At 42.2% G+C, this 26,547-nt stretch overlaps 1 long non-coding RNA gene across 1 annotated transcript in view; it reads left to right on the top strand.

Moving 5' to 3' along the window:
• LOC121665626 overlaps positions 1-23,485 on the top strand; it is a 111,234-nt gene extending 87,749 nt beyond the window's left edge. Inside the window, exons 9-11 of the long non-coding RNA XR_006016427.1 lie at positions 3,198-3,471; positions 6,453-6,651; positions 17,301-23,485. This is a non-coding gene — a long non-coding RNA (uncharacterized LOC121665626). The remainder of the gene's footprint in view (positions 1-3,197; positions 3,472-6,452; positions 6,652-17,300) is intronic.
• Positions 23,486-26,547: the final 3,062 nt, after the last annotated feature.

Below are 26,547 nucleotides of genomic sequence, written 5' to 3' on the forward strand. Positions count from 1 at the left end.
CATGTCAGTGTGCCAGGGATGCCCGTGGCAGGACAGCAGTAAACCCATGCCAGTACAGTGAGTGCCACTGCTGCCCAACCTGCCTTCCTCTTTAATTATTAGCTAAACACAGGTATTTGTTCATCTCCCATGCCAAGACCGTTGGGGTTGGGAGTAGAGGGGGGATGCAAGACTGCTGTGTGGGAGTTGGGGCTGCATGGGGCAGTATGGGTTCCTTGCCTCCTTACTGGCAACCATGCACAAATTCATGATTAATTACCACCCAGAACTCTACTATCAACAGTCTCAACTGAATTACTGTGCGAGGAGAAGAGGCCCAAAAAGGAAGGTTACTGGTTTTGTGACACAAACGTCCTTCAGGAAACTCTGGTTCAAAGGGCACTGTTGGCACTATGAGCGTGGGGGGGAGGAAGCCACATGCTGAGGTGCTCCTGGTGCTTTGACATGTTATTTATCTTTCCCAATTAACTTCTGGAGTGCTCTTGCTACAGCAGCACCAGTTCAATATCTGTGAGCGGAAAGTCAGCAGCCCTGATGCAACAGCACAGCAGCATACTGCCATTAGATTTTTCCAGAAGAGACTCTTCAGGCTTCTGCCAGAAAATATTCATGACTTCTTGTTGTAAACTGGTCTCTTTCAAGACACTGAGTTGTGTTCTTAAAAAATGTCCTATTTAACCCAACAGCAGTGAAGCTGAGGGCTATGGGTTTGCTTTAACTAACTGGTTAATGAATTCTTCACCACCACTTTGTTTCACACATTGTCAAAACAAGAAGCTCGTGCTTCAGAGGGAGGCTGGGTCATCTTATCTAGACTCTTTCAATGCTAATTTTAAAATTTATTGAGGATATCTGTAAGTTTTTCTATTTTGAAAGTAACCGATTGTGCTTATTTTTTAAATTTTTTTGTTTGTTTTTCAGAATTCTGCCTATTAGACTCCACTTTTCGAAACAGTTTCATTTCTGTATGGATTTAATGTGTGGTGTGTCTGCTTTATGTGCTTGCTGTTTTGCAGGGCACGCACCACAGACCCTACATAATTTTGCTTGGTTTTAGGACAGACAATCCTGGTTTGCGTGAGAAATATTAATTTATCTTACATGATGTCTATCTCAATGGCCAGTAGAATAGTCTGTAAAAATGTCAGACCTGTGGCATGTGTGATTTCTGTTCTCAGACTGGCCTTGGTCTGCAGGTACAGTCAGAACCTGCACTTGAGTAACGTACAAACAGAAACTCCTCTTCATGTAGACAGCTTCCCTGGCTGAAAACATCCATTTCTTTCCCCCTTGCCAGGAATATTGCAGTAGTCTTGCCGAGAAGCCAAGGACAGGAAAGTTCTGGTGCAAATTCTACGACGCAGTTTTCCAGGGCGGTATTTTTGGACAGCATTATCTCTTGCATCCGTCGTGCTCTCCCAAAGACATGACACTATGGAGAGCATTAGAAAGTAATATTTGTGTTAACAGCATTCAAATACACTCTGGTTTTTAGTCTGATTTGCACCCACATTTAATTGTTGCAAGATTTTTGTGCCTGACTATAATTTACTGCTGGTGCGAATGTCAAGATGTAGCCATTTAGCTCACTGATTTGTGGGAGCAATGAGGTAATTTTATGCCTAGGTCCTCTCATTTGTACCTGCCAGCAATGCAGAGGCAGTCTTTCCTAATCAAGCATTAAAAGTTCTTCTTGATTAATCTCTGACTTTGTTGGAGACATTCCAGATTTAAGCCAGTGTAATTCATTTCAGGATCAGACCCATTAAGCGTTTTCCAATGAGTAATATACTGTGTCACTCTTCTGCTCCTAGAGATTTTCAAAATCACAGAGGGATTGGTGTATATCTGGGAGACACATGTATCTTCTGACTCCACTGGCATATTTTCTCCCATTTCCTGACTTTGGAGATTTTTCTCTAGGTGAAATTTCTTTATTTCGCTTTCTTTCTGCATTCAGCTGGAAGAATTAACAAATGGTGAAGTGTGATACTGTCGATCCAGTGCTCTGTGTGGCCAGGCAATCAGGACAGAAATAATTAACACAGAAAGTGGCCTGCCAGTATCCTACTGAATGAAATTGGAAGGAGTTCAAATACAAAAAGATTTTTTAGCTTACCACTTCTGGGCTACACATAGCAATAGCCATTTGGAAGGACAACTGCCAGCTTCCATTTCAGATTGCTTGACAGCACTAACTAGAGCACTAAGAGCATCACTCCATTTCAGCAGGAGCCGTTAGCCAGATTTGGGATGTGAAGCATTATTTCCAGACAGGGGAAGAGATCAAAGAGGGAATCAGGTGCTGCTCTGATGTGTTGTAAGAAGGTGAATTCCTCTGAACATGGAAGGAAAGGTGGTGTGGGGGGGGTGCCTCTGGTTTCTGGCCTGCCAGGCAGCTATGCAGGACGCATGGAGACCCACTGCTCCCCTGGGTCCCTGCTACTTGTTGCTGCTGCCTCCTGCCACCTCCCTGTCCCTGTCTGTTGCAGTATGCCACCACGAAGCGACGATGGCTGGGCGTGGGCATGGCCACACAGTGCCCAGCTGTGTTGTAGTGTCTGTGCCTGTGGGGCAATACAGGGGAGGGGAGGAACTCCTGCATCTCTGGAGACCACTCTCCCCTTCCTCTTTCTGTTGATTTCAAAGATGGCTGATGCAGCATGAAAAAGAACAAATGGTGGCTGTAAAAATTAAGAAATCTTCCTTAGGAGCAGGGATTTCTCCTGCTGGAGATGTCACGATTCCCTCTTCTACCATGGTGTAGCATGGTGTACTGAGCATCCAAATAAAAGATGTGTTTGTAGACACTGCTGTGCTTTAGCTCATTTCTCTGGCTTTGCCTCCCGTAACGCTTGCAGAGCCATCCTGCTATAGGAGATTCCCATGCAGAGAGTAAGAAAATAGTGCTTTACTTGCTGTAAACTGGTTATCTGCACTGATAAAAACTACAGCTGTACAGACAAAAATTAGTTCTGTCCTGGCAAGCAAAAGAGCTGCTGCATACCTTTTGTGCCCTACAATTAGCAATGTGTTGCTCTGTCTTACATCTGCCTACATATTTCTATCAGGAATATGCTTGGTGCTTTCAGTGTTTGCAGAAATAGCAAAGGAGCAGACAAATAGGAAAAACAAGGGAAGAGAAAAAATTAGGAGTAGCAAGCCTCTAAAATGGTTTTCCTCTGGAAATTTTTCAGACTGGCGAGCTGCCTGCGGCAAGACTGCATTGCTCTGTGGTGCCTGCCAGTTTGCATGTACAATGAACTGCACGGCATTTCTTCCAGGATTCCGGGCTCTGCCTTCTCCAGCTTAGTGGTCCTGAGATGGGCCACTTGTATCTCTGCTACTGGTATCCATTACAGACAAGCCATTACCCCAAGATCTGACAGACCATGGCCTTGCTCTTAGAGCCACTGGACACCCAAAGAGAAAAAGTGCCATGCAGAAGCTATGCATTGTTCGAATTTACAGGTAAGTCTTGCCCTTCCTTTGCTTGAGTTCTGTGGCTCTTCTTGTTGAGCATGAAAATGATGGTCAGTCTCCTCTGTCTGTTGCACAGAGATCTCATGATGGACAGCTGAGGCGAGAGGAAGAAGCACTGGGATCTAGTTGAGTATTAAGTTCAGAAAATGGCTTCGTTAGCTCCTTGTGAGAGTAGCATTTCTCACTGACATTGTCACTTGCTTCCTATCAGACGAGCTCTGTTGTCTTGGCCTGCAGGTCTGGGAAGCTGTACTTCTTCTTACAACCAGGCCTGGACTGAGATGCTTTATTAAAATAGCACCTCAATTACTATGAAGAATTCGACTTCAGGTTTATCCATGACTTCCATCACATCTTTTTTTTTTCCTCAATTTGTACTGAATGCATGTATTTGCTTCTTCTCATGCATCCTGAATTCAAGTTTTAAAATGGACCTTGCTTAATTTGACCTTATCTAGCTAATTTATCTTGTGCCTGCGTTTCTAAACAATGTTAAATGGAGTACGTTTCCTTGTATCTTCCCAAGTAACTAAGTCTCCTGCAAAATTCAAACCATTAAAAGTAAGTGTGATAGGAGAAGCTCCAAGAAATGAGTGAACTTAATATAAAAATTTATAATCATGTCAATTCCACTTTTTAAACCATTTCTGAAATGTTAGTTTGCTTGAACGGCTGGTCAGAAGCACAAAGGTTAGGTTAAGCTTCCTTCGTTAATGGTTTGGCTCAATGCACCCAGCAGTATAATGTATTTTATCAGTGAGGGAAATGATATTGGTTTAAGAGGTTTCATGTAACAGTCATATCCTGGCCAAATGTAATTTTGAAAACAATCAAGGCCATTATGGCTCACACAGAAAGAAAGATAAAGACAGATAGCTGTATATGGGTTTTTAATAAGTAATTCACCCTGGGTCTTGAAACATCAGATTGCCAAGTAATATTTTTAATGTATAAGCATGTTGCTAAAATCATGTATTCTTTCCCATTGGTTGACTATAGATATGTTTCTGATGCAAATGTCATGTAAGTGTATTGAATCCACGCTATGTAAATAGACTATATAGTACATCCATCAAGCAGTTGACTTGATTATTCCACACACTAAAGAGCATTTTCTGACATCAATCTACATTCTGCCTAAATAGAACATTTTTCACCAATGATATTATGCATCATTTACTGTATATTTGATACTAATTGTTCAGCATATCGATCACCTGTCACTCTGAGAGTTTAGTGATCTTTGCAACTTGTCCTGGCAGCTTGGAAGTTACAGGCAGTTGGTTGCCCATTGTCTGTGGTAGCAGACTGAGCTTTCCTGGACAGCGCTGAAATCTTGCCCTGGGCAGGCAGCGTGGAGAGGAGTTAAGTGGGGGTAAGGGCCTGCCAAATTGGTACTTGAAAAAATTACACCCTTTTGATTTTCACAGAGATTAGGCTATGGCAGCAGACAAACACACTGCAAAGGTTAACAGATGTCACTTACTCTGCGCCTTTCTGTTTGAAAGCAATATTTCGTTGAAGGGTCAGGATGAGGGCTGACCAGCACCCTTTATATGGATGAACTGTGCCATTTTATTCTGTGTGCTCAGGACACAGAAGGTCTGTGATCTGTTTCTCTTTCACAAGTGGTTAAAAAGGGGGATATCCAGGGTCTGGAGAGTCTTTTTTGCATGCAGAGTCTGCATAGAAGACAGTTACTCATTGAAGGACAAACATATTGATAGCTAAAGGACATGGCTCTAACTATCAGAAAATCTCCAACCACCTGATAAAAAAGGATCGGTTTTAATATAAATATGTTGAACTCTGATCAATTTTAAACATCTACTTCATATATGAAAATGTGGAGATTATTTTGAAATAAGTTTAACTGCAGCTGGAGGGGGGCTGTTAGTATTGACTGTTCTGCATTTCTCACAGCACATACGTTGTCGAACTCAAAAACTACTGGAAGCAAAGGCTTTATAAATAGGAGAAGAATATATTGATTTAATAATTTCATTCATTCACCAGTTCTTTTACAACATTTTTTACAGCACAGAGTGGGGACTGTCTACTTCCCATACGCTTTATTCACCAAGCAGGTCATTTCTTTACTGTATTTTCCTTTATAACCCCTCTGTGTTCCAGGCCTTTCCCTTTTCAGGCTGTCATAGCTCCTACCCCCTCCATCTAATTTCTCTGGCTTTACTCCTCTCCAAATCTTTGCTTTAGTTCCAGGAGTGCTGGAATGCCTGCAGGGAGCCTCAGGGGCACTAGGGGCAGTTGGGCATGGAAGGACTGAACTGAGCAGCCCACAGGAAGAGGAGAGGAAGGGGTAGATAGACAGTTTTTTTAGTGGTGAACTTTAAATTTTCTGGAAAACAGCATTTCAGGGAAATTAAAATAGGTTAGGATGAGACTCAACACATTCTCAGCCAGGGAAAACATACCTGGAAAGTAGCAGGTGGCAAGAAATTTTGAAAACCTTGAGACAATTCACTCTGACATTTGAAAAACCCAAGCCTGTTGACTCTTTGCTTTGAAATGCATTTCTCAATTCCAAACTGAACTGAAAAAGGGGAAAAGATTATAGAAAGGATTAAAATAATCCCAAACTTGAAGGAAAACTTTGTCTGGAGTTGAGTTGAATGACAACAAGTGAGTGATCTGATTTGAAAAAAACCTGTGGTTTTTTTTCAGTTGCAGAACTCAAGTTTGTGTTACGTTCCCAGCTTCACCCATTGAGCCCCTGGTGACATATACAAACTGTACTGAATGTACATACTGGCTGTTTCTTTCTCAGTCTGACCCCCAAACTGTAGTCATCTGTTTCCACTCCTTTCCCACATTTTGCCTTTTTTTTAGAAGATGAAAGGACTGTATATTAACTCAAAAACTGGGCCAAAATCACTGATATTAAAAATATATATATATATGCAAGAAGTAATATTAACACTGTCTCAGTGGCTTTCCTTTTCTCAAAGGCATGATCCTACACTGCTTCTATGGGGATGTGGTCTTCCTCCTGCTCTGGGAATCTGCAACCTCACAGGTGGAGATTGTCCATGTTTCTCATGAATTCCTGACTCTCAGGTTCCAGACTTCTGCAGAAGGCTTCTCTGAGTCATTCTGGAGTCATCTATAACCCATCATCAAGCAAGTAAAGGAAATTCTCATATTCAGGTACAGGATTGCCTTTGCCATGTATGTTTTGCTTTGAATCTTTTCAGTTGTCATTGCGGAGACCTTCTTCCCAGGGGTTATTTATAAAAGATGCTTTGATTCAGGCAGCATGTGGGTTGTATGTGTGTCAGGTAGTGCACACAGTGCGCTCCCCACCGAGGCTCCTTCTTCCTCTCTGCTCTTCCTTCCCATTCTCTGCACAGTGCCTTGGCTTTCCCCTTCATCTCTGCCTCCTGTCTCCCTCTCTCCCACCCACTGCTTCTGTCCTCCAACACTGAAGAAATTTGCTAGATCCACAGCTGTTTTTGGAGGGAGAAAATTGTGTAGCAGCAGCTGTAGCAGCAGGCATAGCAGCGAATTACATGAGGATACAGATTATCTGAGCACTTGTTTCAGAGAGGTACAGCTTATCTCAGATGTAGACTCTGCCTAAGCAGTATGGAAATGCCAGCAGCCCAGAATGACGCTGCTGCCTCTGTTCATTTAGGCTCTTCTCTGCTGGTGTAGGCATGGCCCGTGTGGGGAGGTGGGCACAGCGGGATTGGGGGCTGCAAACGGACAGCTGTCCTGCCTGCACCTCTGCTTGGCCCCATGCATGGTCATGGCACCTGGAGCAGCCAGTGTAAGCTCCTCAGGGCAGGAAATGTTTCCCTTACTTACCCATGAAGCATCATGCAGAGCAGCAGTGCTTTATAAATAATAGATGTTTAGAAACACTCAGGAAAAAGCCTTCTGTAGAATATACACAGTGAAGCCTTACCGAAGCATCCCTGAGACTGCCGGAGCCACAGGCATGGTGAGCAAAGCCGTAATGTCCCCCTGTTCATCTCTCTAGCACTCATCACTCTCTGCTTTACATAGCTGTTTACTTTGCCAGGCATCTTATGCCACAGCATTAAGACACAACAGGGTGTGCTTTACTGGGACATTAATAATACATCGGGTGCATTGTGAGCCATGACTGCAAAGGCTGAGTGACTTCAGTAGCCCAAGAAATGTATTAATGCTCCAGTAAACCACATCCGAGAGTGGTAATTCAAGTTTTATTTTGTCGTTTTATTAATGACGCAACTGACACGATATTATATGTGACTCTGTCTAATGGCAGTGAGGGGGCAGCAAGCCACAGGCAGTGCCAGGCACATCAGCTTCTGTCCCCTGCATGCAGGGAGGGCAGCTCTAGTCAGGGAATTCTAACCAGCTGCATATGCTTTGGAGAAATAGCACAGCAGTAGTAGAACTAGCCCATGCAAACCTGTCTAACACATACAGCGAGGCTGGTAATGTTATGAAGGGCACATATACTACCTGAAATGGGAAGATGGATCTTTTGCACGTGCCTAATGCTGTAACTAATCATATCCTTTAGTAGAAAAGCTGGGATACTTGTTAGTCAGAGAAATGATGAAAGATAGGAAGAAAAAAGAAGAAAATGATATCCTAAAGAATGTGAGCAATAAGGAAAGACAGACACCAGTTTATAGAAGCATCTCACCTCATTAAGCGTCTTAATTCCCTTTTATTGTCCATACTGCATTGAAGCCTACAAGATGTATGCATGATTTATAAGTAGTGCTGTGCATCAGCTGAGCAGTTTTATATAGGACTCTGAAAGGCTGAGGCACATGTGACGTTTGGGTTTGGGTGGGTTTTTCTGCAGTGTAAGAATCTTGCCTGATTTCATTCATGGTGTCACTTGGCTCTGCCATGCTTGCATGCTATTATTCTGATAAATAAAATAACCTCTATACCAAATGAAGCCAGGTAAGTATGAGCCCACTTTACTCTTATATGATTTTAAAATTAATTCATACCAGGATAGACCTGCATTTCACTAAAGTCCACTAAATAAGTCATTGATATTTATTTGGAGCCAAGAAAGCTTTATAGATAATTTTATAGTGGTTGAATATATTTGTTCTCTTTAGCGTATTTTAGGTTTTCTTATACTCTTGACTGTTTAGCTGTACAGTCATAAAGAAAATGTAAAACAACAATGAAAAATGCTGGTGTTCCGATCCCAAGATAAATCCAATAACTGCTGTGACAGGATTGATTACAACAGAATCAACAAAACCTCTAGACCCTTTTTAATGTGGTTTGAGACATAAAGATGATCATGAAAGATGTTACTTGGCAGTAGTAGGATCTATGTTTAGAGCTAAAAGCAAACTGCTCTGAATTTTTGGGGCTTTTTGTTGTTGAAAGGTTTTCCTCTGCAAAATAAGGTTTTGGTCAAAATTGACATATTCATGAAATTACATTAATTTTGATGACATTTTCTTCAAAAAAATGACTACTTTTCAAATGACCCTTTGGAAAATTCTATTTGGGAAAATTAGATAAAACTAAAAGCACTTTTGGAATTAAATTATTCATGTGTATTTATTGTTTCAGTGTCATTTTATGCTATGTCACTAGTGTTATTATTTTCTGTGCTCATTTTACAGAACCTAGTCCTCTTTACCTTCTCTTTCTTCACCTTTCTGCATCTTTGGGTAATTTCATCTGCAAGCACACGATCAGCTGCTGTCCCTGCACAGCTAACTTGCAGATCTACCTGTGTGCTCCTGACCTGTCTTCTCTGTCCAGCCTCATCTCTGGGCTTGTTTCCCTGTCATTTCATGTAGAAGACAGTCTGTCAACTCAAGCCCAATGTGGAAAAGACAGAACTTTTAATCTTCCCCAGTTCATGTCTTCCCTGCTAGTCCCCTGTTTGATCACAGCGGACAACCTCACCGCCCTGCTTGTCACTCAGGCCCGTAATTTGTGTGTCATCTTTGACTCAGACCCTTTCTCAGGTCCTCACATCCAGGATACAGCATAATCCCGCTGACTGCTCCTTCTTAGCATCACTAAGATGTTGCCTTTCCTGTCCATCCCCGTGGCTGAGGCCCTTGTCTAGCATCTTCTATGTCTCAATTAGTGCAACATATATTTTTTATCCAGCCTTGACAAATGCAACATGGGCCTTTTGGTGCCCACTTAAAGTGACACTGTAAGTACTATTTTCTTAAGCCATCAATCTCCCATTTTTATGTCCATCCCTCTTCCCTCTCCTCTTTCAGCATTGCACCAAAAGTTACCTATTTGTCCTCATTTTCATGCTCTATCACAGTTTGGTTCCAGTTATCTACAGCTGCTTAGTACTGCCAGCTGGGGTAACCCTGATGCCAGCTCCATTTGCCCTTGTGCTGGGGGCCCAGACTTGCATCCCCAGCTCCTCCCACTTTTGAGGGGACCATCCTGCAAGCAGCCACCTTTCATCCTCCTCCCCATCCCACAGTGAAAGGCTTTGTGCCCGCTTTTCCTAACTAGGGCTGAGCTCTTCATTTCCTGCCTGTCCTGTTGCTCACTATCATCCTACCTTCCCTTGTGTACGACACCATTTATTTTCTGTGCCCCATGTCTGTCTCTTGCCTTATGTTGTAGCATGTACCATCTTTCTATTTTGCCTAATAGTTTGAGGCTCAGCCCACAATCGGGTCTCATGGGGTAGAAGTCCATTATACTCATACACACACACATACACATTATGATAATATAAGCTGTTATTCTTCATTAATATTATTAGTGTGAGAATATGGCAAGGTATTTATCAACCCAGGCCCTTTTATTACTTATTTAATATTCTACTATTATCCTCAACTTTTATATTATTATTTTTATTCGAATAATTAGCTTTGATAGCTATTAAGCAAATATTTGAAGCCTCTTATTCTCTAGATCAAAGCATCTCCCACTTCTGTTATAATGAAACACTTGGATTCTTGGACAGTCTGAACAGAAAACTTAGGTAAGAGTCAAAGTGTTTCATTACAAACAATGAAGAGATGCTTTGATCTAGAGAATAGGATTTTAACTATTAATTTTTCATCTATAAGATAAGATCTAGCACAATAAAATACATTGTAAATATAAAGTGAAATCACAGGAAAGTTCAGCTATTATATTGCATAATTTGTAGAATATGTTGGGGGAACTTATTCATCACATGAGGTGTGTCAGAAGCCTCCCTGTCCCCCACCTCAGATGCTGTGAGTTTCACTATTCAGTACCAAACTCTCTAACAAAACTTGAATTTAAAGCTGAGGGGACATTGCTGGGAGCTTCCTATGATGGAAAGGTCCAGCCAGGCCAATGCTACAGTTGGTGGTGGTCCTGCTGTGCAAAGGGTGATTACAGGGGGTTTCTGTGGATCCAGCTAGTGCAATCCATAGCTGCTGCTAGCATGACACTAGAGCCTCTTTGGGAAATCTCAGGTTTGCACTGTTATAGTTGGGTTTTTTTTAATTCTTTCTATTCTGGCACATTTTGATACCTGACTATGCTCTCATTTACAGTGGGTGTGAAATAGCTGCCTTTCCCATGAACCGTTGTTCAGGTTCTGGGTTTGGACCAACTCTTGCAAGTATATCATTTACACTTCCACCTAAAATACACCATTTTGCCATTTTACTTTGCTAACAGAATGCACTTTAGTGTGGATATTCTGCAATGTCACCAGAAAGTGGGAGGAGAAAAATGTTGAGGACTGCCAACAAAAAAAAAAGGAAAAAAAAATACTGTGAAAGATATATTCACTGTACACACATGGAAGAGCTATCTTCCCGCAGAGATTTCCCCTAAGCCATGGCAAAGGTGACCACTTCTTAGAGAGTCCTCTCTGTTCCTGCTGAGAAATCCATAGCTATTACCTCTTTCAGGGAGTGTGAGGTCCATGGAGGTGCTAAAAAACTCCCAAAGATCCTTTTGGGAACCAAGAGATGATGGATTAATATATTTCATAACAATCTCCATGGAGACCAAAACCAGGCTGGCATCCTCCAGACTGATGGTGATAGCAAACCCTGTTGGCATTGTGGATTAGTGGGTGCTCCTCTCGGAGTCAGAGGCTACCCTGGATGATGTTGTTTATCTCAAGTGTAAATCAGATGTGACTCAGCGGCAGACGCTGCGCAGCCAAACATGCAGAAAAGTCGCGTCAGTGTTGAATCAAAGCCTGAAACACAGATCATTATTCAAAGAGAGTTATGAGAATGCCATGGGTTTCAAGAAGATGATCGGCACTGCTGAAGAAGCAAAAGCCAAGAATTAGAGATATACTGATAGGAAGCTCTTTGGATTTATTAACTGTTTTGTTTGGACTTATTAAAAAGGAATGACACCCATTAAAGTATATCACAGGAATGAGCTATCTACCAGCCCCAGGGTTGTGGCTGAAGGGGAGCTCCATGATAAGGTGAGGGCTCTCTATTGCTCTCCAATGACAAGGCACTCCATTTAAAAAAAGACGATTTTGCTTTATAGATTGCTTATTCAATTCAAGGGTTTTCTTAAGCAAATGGCCCAATTCTCATGAAATACATATATTTGAGCATCAGTCTGAGACATTTCTGGTGTTTTTATGACAATTCAAAGCACTCCCATAGCTGTGTTATTTAAGGATGATGTGCACTGACACATCAGCTGGCCACTGGCCCAGTGTGACTGGGGGGGGGCAGGAGCCAGCCCTGCCAGGGCAGCAGGTCTTCCTGCCTCCTGAGGGGCATTTACTGTGGAGAACTTGGCAGCCCCCAAAACATTGGCATTGCTGTGGATGGACACATTGTATCGCGGAGAAGTGATAGTACTTTGATCATTCCTTTTTGCTGTCTTTTCACAGTGGTATTTCAGGTTGCTGAACTGCAGGCTGTGCCCTGTGTCTGTATTTACTGAAGCATTTCTGTATTTACCGGTGCACTTCAGGTGCTGTAGGGAACAGACACACTCCGTCCTCCCCATCTTTCCACTAGCCTCCTCATGCACATCTTGCAAGCTTTGCATAAGCAAGAGCCACAGCTGAAGCAGCTTGGGGCTGGCCCCACCAGCAGGAGTGTCCCATCCCTTTCTGTTCCCTCTTGCTGTCTCTCATCTCTTTCAGTGTTTAGTCACTTTTTGGTGTCAGCAGCTTTCTCTCAGTGCAGAAGTGAGCTGGGTACTTGGAGGTTTGATTCACTCACTGTACATACACACCCCGGGGTCCTTTCAGAGAGGTGTTTCTAATCCCCTTTCCATGAGGGTGTGTTTGCCCCACTGCTGCCCACCGTGCCCCCTGGCACCTCGCTGCCTCTGGGGTTTTCTGCTGTGTGTCTTAATAAGCAAGTACAAGTCACAAGGTAAGATAAATCTCTTCATCTTCTTTTGTTACATCTGTAATAGCCTTTGAGTCGTGTCAAAACAACTCTGGGCTCACTTATCTGCATTCAGGAAATTCTTCTTTACCAATGTACGCTTTAGACTGTGTAAAAATGAGGCAATTTCTTTTAAATGGTAACTGTCAGTGAGAACTTTGAGACACAAAAGATGCAATCCTGCTTACATGGAGGGTCAAAGAGCATAGCTTGATAGGTTCTGAAATACTTTTGCAGCTGGAGTTCCAAAATATACCTGAGCTATTTACCGTGCCCCTTCAACTAATTGTTTCTATTCAGATCATTTTCCTTTTCAGTTTAAAAGTAGTGATATGTTGAACCTCACCAGGATAACTGAGATTCAGCTGGCTACCTTTCTTTTTTGAAAATAATCATTCACTCTGCCTATGATATGGCAATGGGAGAATGTCAGATCAGACATGCTGTTTCACACTGTTTTCCACCACTGCCCCATGGGGATGCTTGGTCCTTTGTGCATATACTCCTTTTTTTTTTTTCATTTAGGTAAGCTTCATTGCGTCTTATTATTATTGAAAGTTAGAGAAGAGATTAAAGACTGATTACAAGGATATGGTGTGCCATGGGAAAAGCCTAGTTATAAAAAAAGCTTTGTTTAGAGTCAACTGCTCCATGTTCTGAAAAAGCTACTGCAGACAGCCCTGTTGTTTTTATTGATCTTATAGATTCAGTACTAGGGCATTTAAATTTTGGCTTTGCTTTGGATACTGGCATATTTTATTTGAATTTGCTCAAAATTCAACAGATTAAAGTGATCTGACAGCTTTTTGAATGTTGGCCTAGAAAAAGAAATAGCAGTTTCTCATATAAGGTGAGACAGCTGTCTCCAGGGGAAGAGTTATCACTCCACATTGTCACCAGATTTCCCAATGCCCAGAAACTCTGGTCAGGTAGAAAGTCTCTGCCAGGGCAGCCTGGCAGGTGGCATTGGGTCCAGCATCCTGCTCTGCAGGCACTTCTCTTCCTGCTGGCACAGTGCTTCCCTCTGGGGCTTGGATCAGTTCAGATCAAGCACATCCTGAAGATCAGCTGGGAATCCAATCCCCAACTCCCTACGCCATGTACCTCACTTTCCAAATCTTTACTGCAGTGGCATTTTCTGTATTTTAAACTGAAATGTTTCAAAACTGTGATATTCCCAAGGATATAGAATAGTGCTGTAGCTGCTATTATGTATTAAAAGGTTAAGAAGCCCATGAAAACATATAGCTATGTGGAAATTAATGATGCTTATCTCTTGTAAACTACTGCTGTGTATGTACCTATCCACTCATAATGTTTTAAAATATACATAGCAGAGTGCAGATAGTGATAACACATTTGATTTTATCTGCTACAAATATATATATATTTGTGTGTCAGACAAATAACTTCTCCTTCTACCCTCTGTATTGATAGAATCCATAGAGGATTTAATCCATCTGAGTGTGCTTCTCCATGTTATTCATCTCAACTGTGCACTCAGAAAATTCAAATATTTAAATTGGTTGAAAGTCAGAATATTAATGGCTGTTCTTAGAAATTCAGTAACAGTTACATTTTCCCAGTTGATGGATACTGTCACAAATGGCTACCGCAGGAGTGTAGGTAGTCAATTACTCTGTAACATTTAGGGTTTTAGCCCAAATATATGAAGACTTTTCCTAGTGTGTGTGAAGAGAAACACTGGAGCACTCTCAGATCCTGATTGCTGTAGGAGTGTTACCAATCCTAGCTGATAAACCTTGGAGCAGCTGTTGACAAGCAGTGTTGTGTATGACCTAGGTGCTAGGTCTGGGAGAGTTCAGGTTACCCCCTCCGGAGGACACAGGATTTGGGGTAGATGAACGTTGTTTAGTCTTTGTTGGGGAGGATGGAACAGGAAAACCTTGGAAATATGATTGCCTGACAAAAGATTTTGGGAATATGAAAACTACAGGCAACATCGAAATGAAAGCCACTTTTGAAATACCAGGTCTTAGTTACTGAACAACTAGGAAACAATGGTATGGCCACTGAAGTAATCCCCTCTTGATGGAACAATACCCTCTGCTTGCAAACAGGTCCAAGGGTCAGAGCAGACCCTACTAGCTCAGCAGAAGGGGTCCAAAGAGTAGTTTTTAGAAGTTAAGATGTAACACTTTATGGTAATATAAGAACTCTTATAGGCTGTATGTAAATGCTATAGGATTTGTATCTTGTATTAGATTGGTTAGTGACAATTAGAATATTCAGTACAGAAGATGATTTATTGTATTGTAACCAGGACTTCAGACATTCTGATTCTCTCTTCTCTATTCCTCTCTTCCACTTCTACTCTTACTTCCACTCTTGCTCTTACACCCTCTCTCTCTCTCTCACCTGCTTACTCTCTTGGGCCTGCTCAGAGCTGAGTCAGGCAGCTCTGAGCAGTGCCCCAATACCCACGCCCTTTACAATAAACCGACTGTGTCCCAAGACCTGCCTATAGAGATCTCCATCCGTCTACGTCCGCCCGGTCCCGACTGAACCCCGGAACCCGTAACCTACAAGTCTTAAAATATCAGTCCTGATATTTTAAGAATGAGAGGACTGCCAAGGAGAAATACAGTTTCTCTCCAAAGGTGCAGGTTTTTAATTAGAAAGACAGAAAAATAAGCATAAAATTTGCAAAGAGAATTCAGCAGGCAAGGAAATAAGCCCTGTTACACTGCAACTAGCCAGCTCCTCTTAGTGCAAAGACAGAACACGTGCTTCATTTAAAACCTGTTTTTAAATACACCCCTAATTATGAAATCATTACCCAAGACCTGCATGATAAGGAAAGAAGAATTATTATATTAACCTGGGGTCCTCAGTGCACTCAGAGGCATCACAAAGCAGCTCTCCTGCAGTCAAAGCCTGCGCACTCCCTCTTTTCTCTCATCCAGTGAGTCACTTCTTCCTTTTAATCTCCTATTAAAATCCTTTCTATCCTCTTCAGTTTATGACTCTGTTGCTGCAAGGTGGTTTGTGGCACTCGGTATGGCTAATCCTTGGGATCGCATCGTATTGAGAACAGAATAATTGAAAACAGCTTGAAGCAGTTGTAGTTAGGCACACAAATCAATGACAGATAATCATTTAAGCACAAACTAAAACAGACATTTACATGGAAAATAATCATGGCCTTGGAGTTACACCCTGTTCTTGCCATGCAAAATCTTTCATGGATTTGGCAGAGTACCCATTGGATGCTAAATCCCTTTGCCAGTGTGCCCATTCCCTTGAGACAGCCCTGGCAAATCCCTGCTGGAAACCTGAGCTCAGCTGTAAATAGGTTTGTGTGAAAGGCTATCCACCTTTGGGTGAAATAAAACTGACCTGCCCCCCAGGCAGTGTGAGAGTCGTGGTCTGAGATGAGCAGTCTGGAACACTACAAAGCCACAAAGCCAGAGGAGTGCATGGGCCTGCATCTCCCCTTTTGGAGTTCTGCTCCCATCCCGAGGCCCCACCAAGGGAGGGAGGGGTCATGCTCAGGTGCGCTGTTCTGTGTATGGAAGTGCAATGATAATGAAGAAAAACTCCTACAGTGGAATGTTTCCGGGCTTGGTAGTGCAGATGGAAGCACATATTTCCCTGTCATTTTCCAGTGACAATCATATTCGTACCAGCTGGTTAAAATGTTTTAATAAATGATTACCTGATGAGAACACTTTCTCATGGCTATGGTGCTGGAGTTTGCTCATTTTTGCCGCATCCAAATAACTATTCAAATTAAAAAGCAGGAAAAAAAAAACACCATTTAAGTTCTTAGAATCTTTAGAAAGGCACTTGGAAACTTAAGTCCCAGCTCACCTAAAGAGCTCTAATTTGAAGAAGATATGTTGGGGATGTCCTATGCTGTCTGTTGTTTGTCCTGGGGGGCTGGAAGAGCTGGGCCTCCATCCCTGTCTGGGGGTCCATTCTATAGCCAGATGAATGAGTGAGCACTGTTATGTGTGTGGCTCCCATAGCTCTGAATTTCTCTGGGTGAATTTCTCTACAGAGATATGAAGTAAATCCAGAGTGAATTCTCCCCTCTGCTTCTGTGTGAGGCTGGGAGTTCCAGCTGGCCCAGCAGCCCCCAGCTCCTTCACTGCTCTCCTGGCTGCAGTGCCTCTGCCAGGAGCTGGCCGCTCTGCTGCTGATATGATGCACGCACAGAAACCAGCCCAAAAGGGCTGGTCTAGGAAGTTCTGATTATTCACATCTGCTTATAAGTAGGCAAGTGGGAGTTTTATCCTATTATTTAACCTTTTGCTTTGCAAACATCAACACCTGCACCAGAGAAGTTTCAAAAGTTTAGTTGTCAATTTTTCTTCCACTTTACAGGACTCTGGTGAAAGGGTATTATTTATCAAACTAAGCATATATTACAATCTTTGCAAAATGGTAAAGATCAAAGACTACCTTGCATCAAGCAGAATTACAGTGCCATAACATTTTTTCTTGTTACAGCTGATATCAATCACGGCATGACAGCAAGCCACAGAGAAGGTTTTTCAGTCGGTATCGCTGACACTCTACAACATCTGAAATACAGCAGCCAGCAAGCATGTGCTCTGAGTGTGAAAGGGAGAGACCAGCAGCATAAGTGAGTGCCTTTGGTATCGGTGCCATTAAGTATGGCCATTTGACAGCAAAATGCATGCACACGACTTTAATTCTGCCTACGGCTGGTGCATCCTCATAAGGGAAGAGATAAAAGCCTCCATGAGAGGAGAGGGCTTGATTTCAAGTGACAGTGGTGACATTTTCAGCAATGACCCCCGAGTGTGGCAGAGTCTGCTGTATGATACTCCTGCCCCAAAGGCATGTGCAATATCCTCCTCTCTCTGGGAAGAGGTGGGAATTTGGATGAGTGGCCAGGGCTGCCCAGCATTGGGTGGTGAGGCACCGACCCAGCGGAGCCCTGAGCAGTGTCTGGCTCTGCGCATGGTGCCACTGCCAGCATGAGTGCCTACAGCTTTCCTGCACTAGCCGTGAGCCAGTTACTTTCTTCCCACAATTATATCTCATTCCTCACAATCATATCTTTGTTTAGTTTAGGCTTGAGAGTCTTTTCACTGTGGCCAAAGACAGCCCAAGGAAAGGAATGAGATTTCTCTTGCTCCTCCCCAGGAACCCTGTCAGGCTGGCAAGTTTTACAGTTCCAGCATTTGAAGGACTGTATGCATTGTGTCCCCCAGGCTTATCTCCCCGAGCATCTGGTGGAGAACAGGAAGAAGAGAGGAATTATATGAGATCTGTTTGCATACATATCCCTTCCATCTCTCCTCTTCACAACAAGAGCCAGCCCCATGTATTTCTCCTTGCAATACACACGAGTCCACAGCAGCATCTTTCCATGCTGTGCTCACAGGCTGTGCTTCTGCCAAGTGCCACCTGAGCTCCCAGCCCATGGAGGCCCCCCCAGGCCCTGCAGCAGAAGCCTGCAGCAGTGGGGCACACTGAGGTGCATCCTGCTGTGAGCCAGCACCAGCAGGAGCAGCAGGGACCCGCCTGTGGAGCCGGCACACCGCTGCACGCAGGTGGGAGCCGGGAGCTCCAGGCAGAGGGAGGCTGTAGTTGTATCGAGCAGTATTGATTCTGGCAGTGACTGGAGCACTTTGGTATCTGTATCAGGGTTATATTAACATTATAATTTCATAAAATGTAACTTCTCTTCAAATGGTCTTGCAACTGTTTCTCAGGCACTTCAATCTCTTTGCAATTTCAACATTGCAAAGAGAAGAAGAAACAAAGCAAATTCTGTTGGGAAAGTACAAGGTTCAACAAATTTAAACCTCTTGCATTTTCAGGATTCTTCTGCTATTTGAATAGAAAACTGCATGGTTTTAGACAAAGTGCTCATCTTCAATTTTTCAGTCTCCTTTTCCTTCATTGCTGAGAACCACACAATGTACTTCCCTGCCTGTTACTAAAATGCTTCTAAAAATTTGAAGAATTATTTGAAAAAGGGCATTCCTATTCCTTATGCATAAAACATGCATGCATATTCATATAAAACATTTAGAAAAATTTGTACCAGTTATAATTAGCATGTTTTGTGCATCTATTTTCTTTGCTATTAAATAACAAATTTGTGGTAACCATAGTAACTGGAACATCACATGATACTGGTGCTATTTTGGGGATAACATAAGTACCTTTCTTAAAGAAGCATTCTCACCTCTAAGCTATGAATTTTAATAATTTTCATGATAAAGTATTTGTTGAGTAGATTGTATTCATCCCTCACTCTAATGTTGATTTAACGTGGAATGCACCACCTTGTATTGCAGTGCCTATGACCACTTAAAAGCTGTGATGAGTCCTCTTGTTTTGCAAAAAGGCGAGCGACTTAAGAAAGGCAATAGAGAAGCTATGTGCATTGAGGGGAAAAGTACAATAAAATGAAGGATTTCTCTTATTGTTTCTGGAGAAGGAGCTCACGTTGGTCATGTGCCTCTTCACGCTTGAATGGAGGAAAGCAGAAGGTGCTTTAATCCTGGACTGGTATAGCTCCTACTGGAATAAGCCAGAGGTGTTGCATAAGCTGTACTGGACGATGGGAGAGGTCCTGGGGAAGTTCACTCGGGAAGAGACCATTTGGGCCACCAAAGCCAGTTCCCTCCTGCTGCAGTCAAGCGTGTTTTTCTACTGAATATGTGCCGTACACCACATCTCAGAGCCTTACAGCTAATGAGATAAAGACCAAGAGATCAAATGCCACAACAGTAACGAGCCATTAAAAGAGATTAGATGGCAACAAGGTCCGTATCCACATGCTAGGGTAGGGATTCTCTTAAATGAAATTTGCTGAAGTGTCATATTACAGATAAGAGCAAAATGCCTGAAGAATCCCTGCCAATGTTGTGATGAATTGAAAAATGGAAAAACATGGAAGAAATTCCCTTCAGTCTCTGAAATTGGTAATTCATTTAATTGTGAGAATGCAGGTAAGATGAACCAAACAGGCACCGATGAGAAATGAATACTATTAAAAATATGCTGCCCACACTGATGTTCTAATGAAAAATGCTGGTTGACATGATTAATTGCTTTATCACGAAAGTGTCTGTAGAGATGAAACCCACCCTGAGCTGTCAGGATGGTGTTATCCATCTCCCAGAGCAGAGGTAATGAGGGGTCATTCACCCTGGATGGCTCAGGCCGGTGATTTGGGTTAATACACACACCAAAGAGGCCATTAGGCTGGGGAATTACTTTGCCTGAGTCTGCCTGCCAGGGTGGAGTTTGGAGCAAAGGAATTTTACCAGAAGGTGAAGAAAGGTGCTGGGGTTGAAGAGTGGAGCCACGAATTGGAACTGTAAGGAGATGCAGGAGTACATACAAAAAATAGGGCATTGCAGGGCCTGCCAGGGCTGTGATGGAACAGGGCCCCAGTGCCCAGGAGAGCATCTGGGGCTGCAGGGTGGAGCCTCTGGTGTAGCTCACCAAACTACAGGCTAGCGTGGGGCAAGTTGCAAGTCGTAAAAGTTAATGAGAATTTAGGGTTTATAAGCTCACGTGGGCCAAATCTTGCAAATCTGAGCCAGACTGGAGGTATTAGCCTGTGTAAAGATTCACGAAGTAATGCTTTACTTCTGACTCCACTCTGTTCTGCCTGCCTTCAGTTTTTCTCCATTCAGGTGTATCATTGGAAATTTTTTTTTAATTTCATCCTTAATTACTACTGACTACTGTTTTATTGAAAGCTTTGTAAAAGAAAGTTTGAGTCTTCTTTATTTTAAAAAATAGGGATTTTTTTTTTCATTGATAATTACAAATGGTCCACTTCAGCCTTTTGGAAATTACGGATTTTGTTTCAAAAAGTGCTACAGCAAACAGATTGAAAAAGAAATGAAAGCAAACATTTAGATATCTCAAAAAATGGAGAGTTTTGATTACCCTCAACTAACCCTTAATTGTTTTCTATCTTAGCTTGTCCCCCAAGATAAATAATGCAAGATGGAGAGATACTTTTTCACCCCTCTCTTGCTAAGTATCTGGGGACCTGCAGTGCTTTTTTGAGCAGGTTGTGCAGTGTAGTGGCTGTCTCAGAGAAGAGGCTCCCTGCTCCTCTCCATGCTCATTCCATGTGTTGTGTTATTGACCCTTTGGGACTGGACCTGCTTCGTTCTCTCTCGCTGTAGCTCTTACTGTGCCATGCTATGCTCTGCCCACTGCCTGTCCTCTCCACCAGTGTCTGGGGCATCTCCTCCCTTTGCCTGTGCTCTGGATAGGGACTGGTCCTTGGCTTGGCTAGGGAACTCAGTCTCCCCTCATTCCAGCATCTTCCATTCTTGTTTGCTTCCAAATGCCTACTTCTTAAGAAAAAGTCTTGGGAAAAGGTCTAACAAGGCAGCAGTGTGGGATTTCAGCTGAACACATATGCTTGCAGGAGCCCTGAGGGGTGAAGCAAAAGTAAACCCATTAGAGGCAAAAAGGGAAAGTTGCACAATATGCTTTTTTTCCTTTTCTTGATCCATTCTGTAAAACGGGAACTTCCCATTCTACTTTCTGTTTGGAGGGGCAGCAACACAAAGAAAAAGATTTGGAAGATGCTGGCAAGTGATAAAATACAAAGACATTCTTTTTCTTATATAGTAAATGAATGGCTTTCTGCCTTGCCTTTTGTTAAAGCTCTTAATCCAGCTTGTAAATAGGCACCTTCCCTTTGGACTGACTGTTTAGATATGAGACTTAGGGCTGATCTGAAGTACTAGGATCAGAAAATAGGAGAGATATATCAAAGAGAATGATACATAGGCTCACACTACTGAACTTTCTCTTGCAGCACTTCTCGTATACTGTATGTAAATGTTCACAAGTACAAAGTGTGCTTCATTTTACTGCAGACCTAAGCTAAGACATGGGCTCTGAGAAGCCTGGCTGTTTGATCCCCGGGGGGCAGCCCACCTGCCTCAGGGCAAAGCACAGATTCTCTGCCATAAAGCAGAACACGAGAGGTAATTTTGTTGCGTGGCCTGATTTAGGCTTACAAAATGCTGGAAGAGCTCTGCATTTAAGGATGCTGGAAGTGGAGATTCATGCTCTCGGATCTCAGAAATGGCAACAGGAAGCCTGACCAAGCAAAAAAGTCAGCAAAACAGGGACTTGGGACCAAGAGAACTCTTAATCAAAAACCAGATTATCTTCAAAGAAAAGCTGTATTTCACATTCATGAAAAAACTTTTTACCCTACTTTTTAAGCTACACAAACTTTTGCAATGAAGCGATAGTGTTTCTGGCTGTTTCTTTGGGGCTGTTCCATGGCTTTCTGTGAGTAAGGCTGTGGCAAGGCATTGTTCTTCTTGGATTTGGAAGCCTTCCAATTCATATTCAGCTGCTGTGGAAAAGATCCTAAAAATTCGCAGACTTGTCGTGTTTCCAAAGACACTTCTGACCCAGGCAATGTATTCTAAAATCCTTAATAATTTTCTGCTTACTGAAAATCTTCACTGACTGAATAGGAATTTTTCCCAAGTCAGATATTAAAGTAGAGAAGGGATTTCTAGTGTGGTTCTTAAAGATTAACATATATATATGTATATAAGCACAGTGAGAGTATAAATATCAAACATGATGCATATATTTTTTTTCTAAATTTAGAATGAATAAATTAATCACTTGCTTTCCATTTTGCATTTAGGAACATTTAGATGCTGTTTGATGCTATTTATATTTTCCAGGAAACCTCTTCGTAAGAACAATTATTTTAATAGGTGCTACTAGGACTGTATTTTGGATGACACTTAAAGCCATATAAAGAGGTAAACCCCCAACCAGCACCACCAAGGGAATTTGAAATAGATGCTCAGACTAGAGAGCTGAAAAAACAAACTTATTTTGTTCCATTTCTTTTATTAAACTTTTGAAAACTTTGTGGAACTTTGCAGACCAATAATTAGACCCAAGGAAAAAAAAAAGTACATAAACAAAATCTCTGCTGTGCTGCTTATATCTGCTTTATACATTAGCAGAAGTAAAGATCAATATTTGTGAAAGTAGTGTCCTGAGCAGATTTTCTTCCCCATTGAAAATACTGTGTGAGTAAATGGGAAACCTTTAGAAGAGGCAGTGCAGGATCTGCCCTGTGTCCCCAGTCTGAGGCTGTCAGGACAGAGCTGGTTGCTTGTAACACTGCCAGCTCTTCCACTGAACAGTACGAACAATAGACTGACATCCATGACCGTGCTCTCTTTTGCTTTAAAATAGTCTTTATCCCCATTGTATACTCTTCTAAACTGTATGGGTAAGTTCTTCTGATCTGCTACTGGCTTTTGTTTTCTTTTCAATGTAAACCTGTTATCTGTCAAAACCACAAGTTACATTAAGAGCATTTTAAATGGTTTGCAGTATTTTGTATATAATAAATTACAGCTGAAAGCTGTAAAAAGTTTGCTTTGAATTCTTCCCTAAGATATCTTTTTAAATACCAGTAGAAGGGAAGTTTTAATTCTGTGCTTTAAGCAGTATAACCACTTGAATATCCCCTGTTTCAAATACAAAGCCATAGTATTTAAAACATTAAAATAAATCCTTTCTTTGACTTCAGGATCAGTATGACTGTTAATAAAAGGTGTGTCCTTCATTGCCTGTTTTAACATGACACTGAAAAGCTTTCATTTCAATTGAATTAAATCTCAACTAAGTTAACTAATTGTAGTGGTTTGGTCCAAAATACTCATTACTGTTTATCTGCTGTGAGATAAGAATTAGGAGAAATGCAAAACAGGCACCAAACTTGAAAGAATATAAAGAAGTTTATTAACAGACCTAAAAGAAGAAAAAAAAATTATACCACCTTCAGAACTCTCCTCCTCCCCCCACCTTCCTCCCTTCTCCCACTGACAATGTTCAAAGACAACCCTTAAGATGTTCAGTCTGTTACCACTTCCATAATAACCTTGTTCAGTCCATTTAGAAAGAGAAGTCTCTTCTTGCTCATGCTATGAAAACATTATCACAACGAGACAGCCGCCCACTTCCAAATATTGTTCAGTCCATTCAGGAAGAGGAGTCTCTCTGCCTGCGTGTGAGTCCTTTCCCCCGACTTGCAGCTTTTCCCGCAACTGCTTTCGAGGGTCCACTCTTGAAGTTTTTTGGGGTACAATTTTAAGGTTGAGCCGTTCAGAAACAAAAACAGAGGCCCTTCTCCTTCCCTGGGAGCAAAGGGTCTTCATCATCTTCATCTTTAGGACTATCTCTGGGAGCATCTCTAGGGACTGAGGTTTTCTCCTTTCCCGTTTGGAGTAAAAGTCCTCATCTGGTTCATCTCTACGGACTGAGGTTTTCTCCTTTCCCGTTTGGAGCAAAAGTTCTCATCTGGTTTATCTCTCCCTGTCCAAACTTCTCATGAAATTACAGCTGCGTCAGCATCTGCCTATCTCAGCGCAGGTGCTTTTGCTTACGAGTTGAACACTCCACCCCCATATCTTCATGAAATTACAACAGGATACTCTGATATATCATAGCTTCACAACAGAATTTCAGCTTTAAGCATCTCCTCTCTCTCTTCCCTCAGGTTTTCAGCTCTTCACAGCAGTAAAAGGGTTAATCTCACCTCGGCCTTGCAGCTTTGCAGCTGGAATGTTGAATTTTTCTTATCGCAGTGGAGAGGGGGGAGAGCCAAGCCGCTCCGACTGCCCACGGCAAGGCAGTGGGGGGGGTTCCATGGCTGGAACAGGTCCATGGCTTCATGATGGCCGTGGCCCGGCCCGGCCTGGCCCAAGCAGGGCCTGGCCGGGCCCGCTGGCCCCCACACGGGGCCCGCAGCCACCTGTGCCAGCGCCGGAAACGAGAGAGAGCTTGGAGGGGGAGTTTGCCTATTCTTAAATGTGGATCACAGAGGTGATCACAACTTTAAGTGGCTTAGAGAATTGTCCATATTCAAACTGGCCAGCTGATAGGTTCTGTCAGTTCCCAGAGGAAACTGTAAGCACCCCTTAGCAAGGACGTCCCTTCCGGGACTATGCTTGCTAACCTATGACACTAATAAACAGGAATATCAGGCGATGGCACGGCACCACCCAAGTTGCTAATGCAAAATGATGAGTGAGCACTGAAAGGTCAGTCCTGGAACTGGGGCCTGCAGATGCAACTTGATTTTCATATTGATTGTGTTTTCCAGTGGGCTTCAGGTCAGGTGCTGAGACCTTGGGGCTTGCTCTGTCTGCAGCTGTCTCACTGTTTTCTTTGCTTACCTTGAACAAGTTCTGCAATATTTCTGTACTGCTTCTCTAAGGATAAAATAGGTCTAAGGTTTATCAGTGTTGCAAAGGCATCAATGTCTCGGAAAAGGTCTTAGGTGTTCCCTATGAGGAAGGTGTTACGCACAATAAAAGATTTACTCTGTGTGTGTATGTACATATATATATATATATACACATATATATAATCTCAAGAGTTAATGTTTCTCTGCAGGATATTTATTTTTACCTGTTATTCAATCCATTGTGAATTAATGTGCTTTTTTTTTTTTTTTTTATTACAAAATGGGTTTACAACCAGGAAAAGAGAAGATACAGGTACCTGTTCAGAGAGAGGAGCAACACAGAACTGTATATGTTATACCAAGAGCATTTGTTGATACATAACGGATCAATATGCAACTGCATAATAAGGTTGAGAGATGAGATTAAATGTTCAAATAGATATACTAATTAGAAAGGACATGTACATCCATGTATAGAGAACCTGACGGTGAGAAAATGACAGAGATTCAGCACTACAGTGAATTATAAATGTCAAATTACAAGGATGCATGTAAAAAAAGCTTGTAACTGTTAGGAACTAGACTCTGTATTCATGTGAAAGCTGTTGCCTTTATCGTCTTCTTAGATCCCTCTAAGGTGTTCTGTCATTCACTGTCAAATTTTCTACGTAAGATAGGAAGACGTATGTCACACAAGTGTCCAAAACTGCTCCTCTGCCTTTGTCAGGACACACCAATATATTTTGAGGGGTTTGTAAGCAGAAAGAATATTAAGCAGGAGATCTGCTTAAGTATTAGCAGTCAGTTACAGAATTTTTTCCCCTTGGATGTGACACATGATCTAACACATGATGCCCAAAATGTAGGGGAAAAGGGAAGCAGCAATGTGTGTTCGGATGGCTGTGGACTCAATAGGCTGTTATAGAGCCATAGTATGCACAATAAAAAGGGATGCTAACTAAATTTTGATGTGCAGGAGCATGTCTTTAATTTGCAAGGTATTTTTTTTAATTAAAAGGTAAATAGCATTTATAATTCTTCTCACAGACCGAGAGCAGAAATAACACCTACAGAGCTCTCAAGACACCTGAAGAACTTCTTTGATGCGTCTGATCAATGGGCTAGGTACATTTAAATGAAAACTGTTGACTACTTTGTTAGATGATATTTTTGTTTTTACACAAGATTGGTTATTGCTTCTAAAAATTCCTAAACATCATTTGCAAGACATTAGTTGCATGAAACGTAAAATACTCAGCCATGAAAGTGTGGTGAAAATCCCTCCCCAAGTATAATTGACTTGGCAAGACAACATTTACCATGGTGCAAATGACTTGCATTAAGCCAGGACTTCACATGAATATGAAGGCACAAAAGCTGTCTGCACAAGCTGTGTTCAGACCCTTCTGCATACAGGGCACACAGAAGTGCTGCAGAGCAATAGCAACTTCTGAAGGTTCCTTTTCTTCACTATATCCTCGTCTTCAACACAAGCCTCCAAGC

Source organism: Corvus kubaryi, unplaced genomic scaffold (assembly GCF_017639235.1).
Source record: "Corvus kubaryi isolate FWS band 111438036 unplaced genomic scaffold, C.kubaryi_AGA036_p1.0 37334, whole genome shotgun sequence".
Lineage (NCBI taxonomy): Eukaryota > Metazoa > Chordata > Aves > Passeriformes > Corvidae > Corvus > Corvus kubaryi.